General features: G+C 48.2%; 1 protein-coding gene and 2 non-coding genes across 3 annotated transcripts in view; all 3 read right to left on the reverse strand.

Moving 5' to 3' along the window:
- The window catches only part of uimc1 (ubiquitin interaction motif containing 1), a gene marked incomplete in the record, with an annotated part of 98508 nt that overhangs the window by 51263 nt on the left and 35530 nt on the right, over positions 1-11715 (reverse strand).
- Positions 1369-1440, reverse strand: trnad-guc (transfer RNA aspartic acid (anticodon GUC)). Its single transcript has one exon. It is a non-coding gene; the product is annotated as a tRNA-Asp (tRNA).
- trnad-guc (transfer RNA aspartic acid (anticodon GUC)) lies at positions 1965-2036 on the reverse strand. Its single transcript has one exon. It is a non-coding gene; the product is annotated as a tRNA-Asp (tRNA).

An 11715-nucleotide genomic window follows, 5' to 3' on the forward strand; every position in this document is an offset into this window, starting at 1 on the left:
AGTTTCCTAAATCATGTGTTCATGTTGTTCCCATTCATTATTGCATTGGTACTGTATTACTGTAATCATTTGTAATTAACTGTTAACACTGTTGTCAAAACCCACACAGTCCACAGACTGAGACTGGAGGTTTGTGATCAATTCTGCATGGTGATGTAACCAAGTGGTGTCCCATTTCATAGGGGTATGTTTTCACCCCTACCCCTTACCCCTTGGTTTCAAGGGCCAAGGGGTAGGGGTAAGGGGTATGTTTTCACCCCTACCCCTTACCCCTTGGTTTCAAGGGCCAAGAGGTAGGGGGTAAGGGGTAGGGGTGAAAACATACCCCTTACCCCTTGGTTTCAAGGGCCAAGGGGTAGGGGGTAAGGAGTAGGGGTGAAAACATACCCCTTACCCCTTGGTTTCAAGGGCCAAGGGGTAGGGGTAAGGGGTAGGGGTGAAAACATACCCCTTACCCCTTGGTTTCAAGGGCCAAGGGGTAGGGGTAAGGGGAAGGGGTGAAAACATACCCCTTACCCCTTGGTTTCAAGGGCCAAGGGGTAGGGGTAAGGGGAAGGGGTGAAAACATACCCCTTACCCCTTGGTTTCAAGGGCCAAGGGGTAGGGGTAAGGGGTAGGGGTGAAAACATACCCCTTACCCCTTGGTTTCAAGGGCCAAGGGGTAGGGGTAAGGGGTATGTTTTCACCCCTACCCCTTACCCCTTGGTTTCAAGGGCCAAGAGGTAGGGGTAAGGGGTATGTTTTCACCCCTACCCCTTAGTTTCAAGGGCCAAGGGGTTGGGGTAAGGGGTATGGGGCAGTGACGTGCAGGCAGGGTAGGCAAGCTAGGCACTGCCTACCCTGCCAAAATTCAAGCATAAAAATGTTTACTAAATAAAGGTTTTTAATAAGCTTTTATTTGTGTTTTTACTGTTTAATCTTGTGATTTATATGTATGTTATTCCAATTATTTAGACGGTACAATGACAAATGTAGCGTTACATTTGTCATTGTTACCCCCCCCCCCCCCCCCCCCCCCGATATTCGCACTGTTGTGGTCGGACCTGCCCAGTGGGGGGAGGGGGGAAGAGCTGTATGCTTCCCTGACATTAGCATACAGCAGGGTCCCCTCCTCTTTAGTATGGCAGTGCTTTTAACACGCCGTGCTTTTAACGCGCCGTGTCCTGTCGGGGGCTGGAGTCATGTCAGGGGTGGTCTCAATGTACAATACCCCTTAGTTTCAAGTAAGCTTGCGTCCCCCCTTGATTCTTTCATTCCCTGTCGTTCAGAAGAGCAGGACCTCAGCGTACGCCAGTTGGGGTTTAGGGGAGCTGGGTGAAAGATTCTAGGAAGGAAGGAGAGTCTCTGCGGCAAAAAAAAGAAAAGATACTCCCCGTCGGGGAATCGAACCCCGGTCTTCCGCGTGACAGGCGGAGATACTGTCCACTATACTAACGAGGAGGGACATGGCACAAAATGTGATCAGAGCCGACAATTCAGTGGACTAGAACAGGGGTCTTCAACGTTTTCCAGGCCAAGGACCCCCAAACTGATGGCGAGATGGAGCGGGGACCCCCTATTATATATATTGTAATAAAATTGTGTTATATCAAACTGGTCTATAGTGCCATTTGTAAATTACCTTGCTATGTGTCATTCAATACTAAATACTCAAATATACACAGGTTCATATTTCATGTTTTTATTTTAAACATGTGCGAGGCCCAGTGAGTAGGGCGGCCATGCCACGCCATTTATAAACAAACATAATAACATAAACTGATACCTGCCCATCAACAATGTCTGTCAATTGCATGTAATCATGCATAAAAGCTTTTCAATGGACATTTTTAAAACATAAATGTGAAAAGGAAAATAAGTGATGCTTGTTAGTGCCACTGGCATGCATAAACATACCTGTTATATTGCATACAATACTGAACTGAAAGTCTCTGCATCAAAAAAGGGCAAAAAATTAAAAGATACTCCCCGTCGGGGAATCGAACCCCGGTCTTCCGCGTGACAGGCGGAGATACTGTCCACTATACTAACGAGGAGGGGCATGGCACAAAGTGTGATCAGAGCCGACCATTCAGTGGACTAGAGTTTTCTTAACAAGAAATTAACACAGAATATGCGTGTTACAGGAGCATCAGCTGGGGGTCAGGGAAGCTGGGGGCCAGATGGGAATGAGGGGGGGGGGCAAGAGTATGCCAGGAAGGATCCCAGGGGCCCGAGGGCCGATGCCGCGGTAGAAGAGGAAATAATACTATAGAATACTGACCCGGATCATGAGGGACCCAAAGAACGAGGCCGCGGTAGAAGTGAAGTAGATTCGAATACAGGACCCGATGGCCAATGCCGCGGTAATAACAGCATTGTAACGTCACCGTTAATGTTCCTCATAGATAGATAGATAGATATTTATTGATCCCAAAAAATGGGAAATTACAGTGTTACAGCAGCACACAAAATATACATACATACAATATACATGAAATAATTATAATTATAATAACAAAATAAGAATAAAAATATAAGAATGAGAACAAATATTTAAGTATAACAAGATGGGAAAAAACAAACAAAAATGTGCACTTTGTAATATGACCCAGTCGTGCCGGTTGCCCTTATTGTAGTTATTGTGTGTCTCAGAGTCTCATCTACCCCCCGGGATGACGTGTTAGAGTTTTATTGTCTGGGAGGAAGATTTCCTGTAGCGGTCCGTGCGGCATTTAAACTGTCGGAGCCTCTTTGAGAAGCTGCTCCTCTTGTTGGACCAGTGTGGGGTGGAGAGGGTGTCAGGTTATCCATGATAGATACAGTTTGTTCATCGACCTCCTCTCCACCACAGCTTCAAATGTTGTCCTGTTTGCAGCCGATCACGGAGCCAGCCTTCCTGATCAGTTTGTTCAGTCTGTTTGTATCGCTGGCTCCTGCTGCTGCCCCAGCAGATGACGGAGGAGAACAGAGCACTGGCCACAACAGACTGGTAGAAGGTCTCCAACATCCTGCTGCACACGTGAAGATCTCAGCTTCCTCAGGAAATAGAGTCTGCTCATCCCCTTCTTGTAAACAGCAGTGCTGTTGACCTTCCAGTTCAGCCTGCTGTCGATGTTGACACCCGGATCTGTAATCCTCCCCCATGTCCACGTCACTTCCCGGAATGCATAGGGCTGCGGAGCCGTTCCCTTCCTCCTGAAGATCGATCACCATCTCTCTGGTCTTATCCACGTTCAGCAGCAGTGTGTTCTTACCAGACCACTCCAACAAAGTCACCCACCAGTGCCCTGTACTCCCCCTCCTTGCATCCCTTATACACCCAACAACTGCAGAGTCATCAGAAAACTCTGTAGGTGACATGACTCTGAGTTGACTGGAAGTCTGAGGTTGTATAGGTGAAACGGAAAGAGACGCACAGTCCCCTGTGGGGCCCCCGTCCCACTCACCACCACATCAGACAGAACACGGTCCAGGCGGACAACTGTGGTCTGTCTGTCAGGTAGTCAGTGATCCAGGAGACATGGACGCACCGACACCCATCACCCGCAGCTTCTCACCAAGTAGCTGAGGCTGGATGGTGTTGAATGCACTGGAGAAATCAAAGTGATTCTTACAGTGCCGCCACCACCATCCAGGTGCAAATGAGCTCGCTGCAGAAGATAGATGACAGCGTCATCCACTCCCAGTCGAGGCTGGTAGGCAAACTGTAAGGGTCCAGAGAAGAACTCCACCTGCGGCCTCATAGCCAAGACCAGCCTCCACGCCTTCATCACATGAGATGTGAGAGCCACTGGCGGTAGTCCTTAAGGCCAAGGAGTCGACTTCTTGGGGACCGGACAAGGCAGGACGTCTTCCACACAGCGCACCCTCTGCAGGCTCAGGCTCAGGTTGAAGAGGTACTGGAGAACACCAGACGCTGACTGGCGCAGGTCTTCAGGACCCTTGTGCTGATGCCTCCGGCCGCAGCCTTGCGCTGTGTAGCCTCTCCACTGTCCTTCACCTGGCCAGTGTGAATGTAAAGCAGGGGGGGGGAGCTTTGAGATGTCAGTGGGGGGAGGGGAAATGTGCTGTAGTGGTGGTGGGGGAGAGGGCTGACTGCAGGAGGGCTGAGGAGTGAGGAGGGGGTGTTTGGAACAAAATAGGGGGGGGAGGAGGCCATGAGGGGGTGTAGGGGTTGGTGGAGCGGTAGAAGGGACAGGGATGGCTGTGGAGCTAAACCTATTGAAAGTAGAAGTTAGCTCGTTTGCTCTCTCCTGTGCTCCAGCTGTTTGTCCTCTTCTCCTCCCACACCCTTGATCTCTTTCATTCCTGTCCACACCCCCTCATGTTGTTCTGCTGGAGACTGCCTCCAGCTTCCTCCTGTAAGTGTTTTTTACACTCCCTCAGTTTATCCCGCAGTCGGTGCTGTACTTCCCTAAGCTCTTGTCTGTCCCATGACCTGAAAGCTGTCTTCTTCTCCTTCAGAGGACTTTCAGGTCACTGGTGATCCCGGCTTATGGTTGAAAACAGCGTACGTCCGGGAGGCATGGTGGTGTTCTCACAACGTAATGTATCTGTGATACAGTCAGCCATGTTGTTGATGTCCTCCCCATGTGGCTCACGAGCACGCTCCAGTCTGTAGACTCCAAGCAGTCCTGCAGTGCCTCCTCAGCCTCCTGAGTCCGCCCTCCTTACAGTCCTTTTGTGGAGGCTGCCGCAGGCACAGGAACATACATGGGAGACAGCAAGACAAGATTTGATCTGATTTGCCAAGGGGGGGGGGGTCAGTGGCACTGATTCATCCTTAGCATTTGCATACAGGAGGTCCAAATTTTATTTTCTCGTGTGGGGCATTTAATATATGTTTAAAGTCGGAGGGATTTCTCCAGAAAGCATGATTAAATCCCCAGAGATAGTAATGAAGGCGTTGGCTGCTGCGTCTGGAGTCGTGAGACCGTGGTGTTAATGACGTCACAGCTGCCTCCGCTCAGCAGACGGTGGGATGTAGACCGCGATCATTATGGCGGACGTAAACTCCCCGGTAAATAGTACGGAGGACGGAACCCCACAGCCACCATTCAATGTCCGGCTACAGAAACGTTCCTTCACATTCACATGTCCGGTTCACCACTCACTCACATACAGTGCAACCCCCCCTCCATTCTTCTTACCGCTTTCTAAGTTTCTGTCTCGCCCGAACGCAAAAACCGGGTACCGCACAAAAACCATAGTCCGGGATTTGCGAGTGCAGCCATGTTTCAGTAAAACACAGTAAACTGCAATCACGGAACTCCCTCTGGGTTCTGATGAGCGCTGCTAGTTCGTCCGTCTTATTCCCCAGAGACCGTACGTTCCCCATAATGATCGCTGGGACGGCAGGCCTGTGCTTTCTTCTTTTCTCTTTACGTTTTATTCCTCCTCTGCAACCCCGACGTCTCCTTCGTAGTTCCTTCGGGACTTCATGTTTGGCCCCCGGCAGCAGCACAGGTCCACACAGCGCAATCAGCTGATCGCGTGTGTAAACAACGGCCCCGCTGCCTTGAGCGTAGCATGAAGTCACAAAACACGTCCAAAGTAAGAATAAAACTAAAATAAAAGTTCCGAAATGTACAGGCCCCATCCTTTTCACAGCTATACAACACTTAAAAACAAAAGAATAAATAAAATAAAGTGACTAAAAACACAAACACAATGCATCAGGAGCTGCTGCAACAGCTGCCGCACCACAGCGCCATCTTGCCAAAAAAAAAAAAATCCCAGCCGCTCCACACTCGCTGCAACCGATCCGTAGTGGATGAGTGTCTGCTGCTGAAAGTGTTTCACCATTTCCCCTTTATTCTCACAATGCTCCCTTTATGCTCAATCTACATGTCCTCTGTTTGAAATTGTATTTAGTGGACCCACAGTGTGGCAGAGAAGGCCACCCTAAATCTATGGGCTGAAAGGATAAGAAAAACCTGTAAACCTAGTTGTATTCTGCCTTTTCTTCACTCCTGTCTTCACACTTCAGCAATTGTACAAAAGAACGTTGTCATTGGCCGGGAATCGAACCCGTGCCTCCGCGTGGCAGGCGAGAATTCTAACCACTGAACCACCATTGCTCACTGTGATGTGGGAAAAGCAGCTCCGCCCAAGTCACGACAACACATGGACATTCCATTTACATTAGACGCTGAAGCTGGAGTTGAATCTGTTCCACTCCTTAAGAGTCCTGCAGCTCCCTGCCTCCATATTGCAGATTTTGCAGCGAAGCCTCATCGGTAAAAAAATTTTTTTTTTAGGAGATGGAGAAATGGGATTCACCTAGGCTCAGGTGAAGACATTGGTGAGGACTTCACCTAACAGGCCACTCCTCTTAGTATGGCAGGTGCTTTAACCACGCCGTGTTTTACACGCGCGTGTCCTGTCGGGGGCTGAGTGCTGTCGGGGTGGTCCCAATGTACAATACCCTTAGTTTCAAGTAAGCTTGCGTCCTCCCTTTGATTCTTTCATTCCCTGTCGTCAGGTTGAGGGGAGCTGAATGCCAGCTCGGGTTCAGGGGGATGGACGGCAGTTGGGTAAGGGGGCCTGCGTGCCAGCGGGTCAGGGGACTGGATCAGCTGTAGTCAGGGGGGCTGGGTCAGCTTGTAGGTCAGGGGAGCTGGGATCAGCTGAGGTCAGGGGGGCTGGGATCAGCTGTAGGTCAGGGGGGCTGGGATCACTGTAGAATCAGATCAGAATCAGAAATACTTTATTGTCCCGAAGGGAAACTCTGTGTTGTAGTTGCACAATATTATAAATAGAGTAGAAATACAAGAAATAAAGAATATAAGGAATTGGATACGTCGGTATTTACATAAAGGATGTTATATACATTAATTACTAATTCACAATTAGGATTTGATCAGGTCAGGGGGGCTGGGCGCCAGCTCAGTTCAGAAGAGTCAGGACTTCAGCGGATGCCAAGCTGGGTTTAGGGGAGCTGGGTGAAAGATTCTAGGAAGGAAGGAAAGTTTCTGCGTCAAAAAAAAAATTAAAGATACTCCCGTCGGGGAATCGACCCCGGTCTTCCGCGTGACAGGGCGAGATACTGTCCACTATACTAACGAGAGGGACATGGCACAAACGGTGATCAGAGCCGACCATTCAGTGGGCTAAATGGTAAGAAAAACCTGTAAACCTGTTGTTGTATGCCTTTTCTCATTCTGTCCTCACACTTCAGCACATGTAACAAGAGTGTTTGCATTGGCCGGGAATCGAAACGCCGGGCCCCCGCGTGGCAGGCAGAATTCTACCACTGACCCACCAAGCTCACATGTGTTGATGGAAAAGCAGCTCCGCCCAAGTCACTGACAACCATGGTACATTCCATTCCACTTGACGACTGAAGTGGAGTTGAATATTGTCCAGCTCCTTAAAGAGTCTCTGCCGCTCCCCTGCCTCCAATATGCAGATTTTGCACAAGCCCATTGGAGTAGTAATGGCCAGGAAAAGTCCTTGTGTTCCTACTGTAAAGCTGCTGGTTGACCAGCAAAGTTATGGACCAATGCCTCTTCCAACATGTAGGGGGAACAAAACCGGAAAAGTGGCTTGGTTGCTCTCTGGGGGGGCAGGACAATGGCCAAGTTTTTGCCACGTTAATGTTGAATAAAAGTCGACTGTGCACCACTCTGTAAAATCATTTAAAAGCGCCATGCCTCTGCGCGCGGTTGTGTGTCAGCAGCCGACACATATTACCCGAGTCGTCAGCACACTTACTGATATGACGCCGTGGTTGCTGGCTTTGGCATGCATTAGTATAAAAATAAACAAAATCGAGCCGGGGGAACCAGTGGCGGAAAACGAGGACATCATTTAAAATGCATTCCTCTCACACGCCATGAGACCTGTTAGTTTAAAAGTTCATAACCAAGCGATAAGACAAGGGTCATATTAAAAGTACTCTTAAGATCCCTGCTAAATATGTGGTGGATGCGAAACGAAAACGCTGAAGAAAGTCAATAAAAGCCCGCCCAACCAAGAATTAGCACTCTCAGAGAGGGTCATGGATCAGTTAACAGAGTCACATTGCTCCCCACCCCGGTTTGGTCTCCCACACTTTGTTGTGAAGGGACTGACGTTGGCGGGATGAGTTGAAGAAGAGGTATCCTACTATGGCCTTGTCGCTTCAGTCTTTTTGCCGTACGCCGCCGCGTCCTCCCCTTTTCCTCACTCTGTCCTGGATGTCCAACTCTGATTCTCTGCGGAGGGGTGGCTACCTTGGACCGGATGATCTCTGGTGGATTCCACTCTGCCCGATCAAAGCACGCAGAACAGGATAAACTCACGGGTGTAATGGAGGAACTCCTGGTGTCAAAGGTACCCCCTAAAGTTTTGTATAACAAGCCGTAACAAGGATAAAACAACTCTCAAACTGAGGTAAGCCATTGTCGTCACCGTCACACACAGATCTAACTAAGAACACGCTAAAACCAGGTTAAAAATGTAAAAAAAAAAAAACACTCTCACTTGCACTCAGCTCTACTGTCGCATTACAGCGCCATAATGGCAGCTGCGTGTGTGTTAGAGGTTCACTTTCTCCCTAGTTATGTCTTGTTTTTACTTCCTTCTTTCTGTTTTCCTACACATCTTTACACCTGTTTGTCCTTTACCTTATGCACCTGTCCCTGGTTAACCGCGTTACCCCCCTGTGTATTTAGTCGCTGTTTTTTCTTAATTTGTTGTCGGGAGTATTGTTCTTTTTTGCTGTGTCTATCACTTGGCGTTTCCTGTCTTTGCTCCCTCTTTTGTGTTTGAACTGTAGACATGCATTCAAAGCACAGAATGAGGGATTGTATTGCAAATCACACTTTTTCTGTTTCAAAAAGTGTATTTAGTGGATTGAAATAAACCTCACCAGTATGGCAGAAAGGCCACCCTAACTCTATGGTGCTGAAAGTATAAGAACCACCGTCACCTAGTCGATGTAATGCCTGTCCTTCATTCCTGTCCTCAAACTTCAGCAATGTAAGCCAAGAGTGTTGCATTGGGCCGGGAATCGAACCCGGCCTCCCGCGTGCAGGCGAAATTCTACCACTGAAACTCACCAATGCTCACCTGTTAATGTAGAATCCCGCTCCGCCCAGGTCACTGACAAGACCTGGTAGTGTGTTCCAAATCGCGCACGTCCCTTGGTGCACTACGGAATGCACTTCGTAACCTACGTACTTAACTTGGATAGTGCGTAAATGTTACTGAAGTGTCGCGCACTTCTTTATGTACTTACCGAATGACGAGCACAACAGCTCATTCCTCCTCCTCCTTCTTCTTCTGTGACATTGTGAATTGCAACCCAGAAAGAGAGCATTCCCCGCCACCCGACCTGTCGGCCCGCGAAAATACACTTCTGCTCTGTCATGCAAGATGCAATGTTGATTGTGTTTATATTGTTTGCCTGTAGCTCCCTCTGTTTTTTCGAGAATGAGAGGATTTGCGACGCCGCCTTCCGTATCATCCGCCTGCTTTTAACGGAAAATAGACCGTTATGTTGATATTCATACTTTTTGTCTCTTTAATATTTCTAACAAACCAAAAACGAGCCATTATGAGTTATTTCAGCAAAAGTGGAGTACTTTAAAATTATGTCCACTGACGTGTTACTTGAAGAATACATGTGTTCTTACCATCATTATTATAAATCAGAATTCATTTGTTCTAACCTTGTTTACTGATGTATCTGCTTTGAGCTGCCGTATTACAGATATTTCCCCTGTTGGGATTTCACATTTTGAAGCTGGAACTAGTGACTTGAATAATGACTTAACTATTAATCGATTATTACAGTGACAATCAAGAGTAAAAACAGATAACATTTAACACATTTCAGTCCAGTTTTTTTTATAATGCGGTCCTGCGTTACTTCTCCAGGCTCCAGACCCCCGGCATACTGCCAGGTCAACCATACGGTGCCATTGCTGGCGTCTGTATTTTGACGGGGATAGCAACATGAGGGTGTCTTCCGACTCTCTCGGGGATCCTTCCACGCCCTTATGGCCCATCCTCGCACGGGGTCTGACCATGTCTGGGGCCCCGCATGAGGCCCTGGTCTCTCTTTTGGCTGGCCAGCGTACATCCTCCGCGTGTATCCAGGGCTTTGCCATGCCAATGACCACTGTGCATCGCGCTGTCCACATACCCCATGAAGTCTCCTCTCTCCTCCCCAGTTTGTCCGTCTTCCGCACAGAGGAGGACTTTTCCCTCACATTTGGAGCAGGATTTGCGCGGCTGTCCGTGTCGCAGCCTCCCACACAGGGTTGTGGGCAGCATCGAACGGCTGCCACGTCCGTGTTGACCCCCCCCAGCAGAGTACGCAGCCTGTTACCTAAACATGAGATTTTTTATTCTGTTCCGTTTCAGGCTGTGTTTTACCAACAGCAAAGTTCATTGAATGTTTTTTTGTTTTCCCTGGGTCATCTCATGATGCCGAGGTTTTAAAGACAGCCCCCTTTACTACCATCACCGGTTACCCTCCTCCTGGTTCTTCTGCCTCTCGGGATGGTGGCTACCCCTGCCTCAGGCACCCATCGCCCTCTACGCCTATAGGCAGCCTGTCCACACCAACCTCCAGGTCCGCTTACAGTCACCTGTCCAGAGCGAGGTGTGTTGTGGAGCGGGCATTTGCATCCTGAAGCCAGATGAGGTCCATATTTTTGAATGCGCTGGAGGTGGATGTCCCTCTATTCCCGTAGGTCTTGCCTGCTGCACAGTCCTGCCCAACATCTGCCTGACCAATGGTGACTGCTGGAGCCAAAGCTGATGTGGAGGAGACGCAGAGGACCATCCCGAACCACTTTCAAGAGGCGCCATCGTTGGACATAGGACAGGCAGAGACAGCAGAGGACAGCAGAGGACAGCAGAGGACAGGCTAAGGGATGGCCATGATGTGTCCTGTGCCTGACCATAATTATGCCTAATGTGATTATTGTATGTATATGTTTGTTCTTCTGTTCTTGTTGTTGATTCTTGTTTATTATATGGTTTGTTCTGCTGTTCTGTTTGGTTGATTATTGTTATTATATTGTTGTTCTGGCTGTTCGTGTTTCATTTGTGGTATTATATCTGTTTAAAAAAACTTTAGCAATCCACATGCATGGTTTTTCCATTTAATGTAATGAGATAAAGGTTAGCTGTACTGTCTCTCACAGTTCCCCGTGTGAGCCGTGAGGAAGGAGGTTGTGTACCATGCTGACATCAATATATTCGCTGCCGACCAACTGAATACCAGAACAATTAGTTATTAGCAACAGTAATAACAGACAGATCAATCGTTATTTTTTATTTACAAGTCTTTCGAGCCAGAAAAAAACGCTCCTCCTCATTACTACCCATCCCTGTCTTCCTCTCCTCTCTCTTCCCTCTCACCTCCCTCTCTCTCCTGTCATCCTCTCCTTATTTCTTTTAAAAAATGACTCTCTCTCTCTCAACTGCCTCCGGTGCTGCCTCTCCTCTCTCTCTCCTTGCCTTTTTCCCCCATATTTGCCATGTCCCTCTCAAAACTGTCCTCCTTGTCTTGGAGGTAGGGGTGTGCCGAGACCGCTTACTCCACGGACTAGACACCTCACATATTGGGTTCACGAGAACGAGAACGATACGAGATTTTTTTTTTTAATTTCAAGAAATCCTCGATGAAATATAGGAATGGAATAGTTTTTTTTATTCAACTGAAAAATCACAAATGCCAAAGTGCCTTTTGAAATCACTATTAATGATGTGTTATTTTCCTTCTTTTTTTTTTTA

Source organism: Etheostoma spectabile, unplaced genomic scaffold (assembly GCF_008692095.1).
Source record: "Etheostoma spectabile isolate EspeVRDwgs_2016 unplaced genomic scaffold, UIUC_Espe_1.0 scaffold405, whole genome shotgun sequence".
Classification (NCBI taxonomy): domain Eukaryota; kingdom Metazoa; phylum Chordata; class Actinopteri; order Perciformes; family Percidae; genus Etheostoma; species Etheostoma spectabile.